This window comes from Amphimedon queenslandica, unplaced genomic scaffold, assembly GCF_000090795.2.
Source record: "Amphimedon queenslandica unplaced genomic scaffold, v1.1 AMPQUscaffold_9674, whole genome shotgun sequence".
NCBI classification, from domain to species: domain Eukaryota; kingdom Metazoa; phylum Porifera; class Demospongiae; order Haplosclerida; family Niphatidae; genus Amphimedon; species Amphimedon queenslandica.
This window is the reverse complement of record NW_003550054.1, coordinates 1-2,095: the sequence shown is the minus strand read 5'-3', so window position 1 is coordinate 2,095 and position 2,095 is coordinate 1. Positions and strand designations below refer to the sequence as shown.

At 37.9% G+C, this 2,095-nt stretch overlaps 1 long non-coding RNA gene across 1 annotated transcript; it reads left to right on the top strand.

Moving 5' to 3' along the window:
- Positions 1-624: 624 nt before the first annotated feature.
- On the top strand, positions 625-1,382 carry LOC109590680 (uncharacterized). Its single transcript, XR_002189445.1, has 3 exons — positions 625-696; positions 1,120-1,182; positions 1,240-1,382. It is a non-coding gene; the product is annotated as an uncharacterized LOC109590680 (long non-coding RNA).
- Positions 1,383-2,095: the final 713 nt, after the last annotated feature.

Here is a 2,095-nt window from a genome sequence, read left to right as displayed (position 1 = left end):
GTCACAATTATATCAGTTGATATTGCCCATCCATAAATGTCTCAGATCAATAAACCTTAATTCCCCCATAGTGTACATGTACATTTAGTTGTGCACAAATCAGTGTCAATCCAGATTTAAGCTGTAACATATACTTTATAGCTAGAAAATTTGGTGAAATAAAAATTTGGCAAAATGGCAAATGGAAGTTAATTCGCCATAATTTAAGTCTCGAATCTGATAGGGTTCCATAGAAGTATGCACAGGGTTGAAATATCACCAAAATTTTAAACTTCAAGCCTCTTTAGAGTTGATTCGCCAAATTCTACCACTCTAGCTATACGGTATTATTTTCATTGTAGTACTAGCTTGTGCATGTTGTACATGTACATGCACTATGAGTAGTCATTTGTCTTTCACCAGAATAGGGAGTACAAATTTTTTAAATTGTGTTTACTGTTGAAATACATTGTGCATGTATACAGAAGTGTAGTAAGATTTTGGAGAAGGGGGGGCTAAGATAAAGTTATTATTAATGAATTAATTAATAGACTGAGAATTAAAAACTAAGGGGGGGGCTCCTGCCCCCTGCCCCCCGGCTTCCTACGCCACTGGTATATACATGTACATGTATACATTTTTGTGTCTTTTTATTTTATGATAGGATCGGTGTTGACCATGTCACTTTGGCAAACATTCCGTAATGAAACCAAGAATGTAAGTCATTGCTCATACATGTATTATACGCAACCAGTTGATATACCCGGTAAGTATCACTGTTGGAACTATGAATAAATTAATTTTTGGGAGGCAAATCTATTAACTAAAGATGGGAGACTTGGCTAGATATAGGAGATTAAAAGCTTTAAAGGAGGGATTTAAGAATAGGAGATCTTAACTCCCTCTAGATCTAACAGTGAATACATGTACATTGTATCCGTATACAGTCAAACCTGCTATTGTGGACAGTCTAAAATAAGGACACCTCTATAATGAGGACAGGTAGTATCAGTCCCAATACAATAGTAATGTGTATTAATGAACCTCTGAAATAAGGACACCTCTATAATAAGGACAGTTTTATTGGGTCCCAAGGTGTCCGGAATAGACAGGTTTGACTGTATATCATATACTTTATAGGTATCACTGATTGTTATGCTGTTTGTTGTACTACTTCATGCTGGGATTGCGATTGGTTTTAAGGTAGACTCGCAATAAAATGCAATGTATCTATATTAATTTTATTTATTATTTTTCTAGTTCTTTTATTTCAGGCAGATTAGTTATAGTCCCGTCCAGCCCACAACAGCAGGAACTGTGTCAACAACACTTGCAATACATTCCATTACTAATGCAACTAATGCCAATACACTTCATTAAAAATAATATCATTATTATTAAGATATATTATTATTATTATTATTATTAAGTCTGTTGCTCCTTCTCTTTTGTTGTTTTTATAAAATGCTCAATAAAAAAATTTGAGCTTCTCAATGCTATGCTTTCCGGCCATTTTTAATTAGTAGGCGGTCACGTGGTTGGTTTGGTGGGTGTGCCCATTGCGCATGCGCAGCACAGCAGTAGAGAGCTATGGCATGAGATGGTGGGATTCTCTCCTCTTTCTCTCTTCGTTTCAGTTAGTGTTTGCCTTAAGCTATAGAACCCTTCCTCGAGACTGAAGCTCTAGCTGTCCCGGCCCCGCATAATGTCCGTCCCCTGGCAGCCCGAGCCGTCCGCTCTTCACCAAATAGTCCAATTACTCAAAGAGAGCCAGCACTCGAACAACGAGACTCAGAGAACAGTCCACGAGGTATGGAAAACCCGGAATGGAAAGCTGGGAACGGGATATTTTGCATATATTTTGACACTCTCCCCCTCTTTCCATTATAGCGCCTACAAACTCTTAACCAGTTTCCTGATTTTAATAGCTACCTCGCCTACGTCATGGTTCACTTAAAATCGGAAGACGAACCAACACGCTCTGTTGCTGGCCTCATTTTGAAAAATAACGTGCGAGAGTATTACTTGAGGTGAGGCGGGCATTAATTGGAGTATTAGTTGGGTCGTATATGGTATTATTATTATATTGTGTGGTGTGGTGTTGCGTAATGTTAGA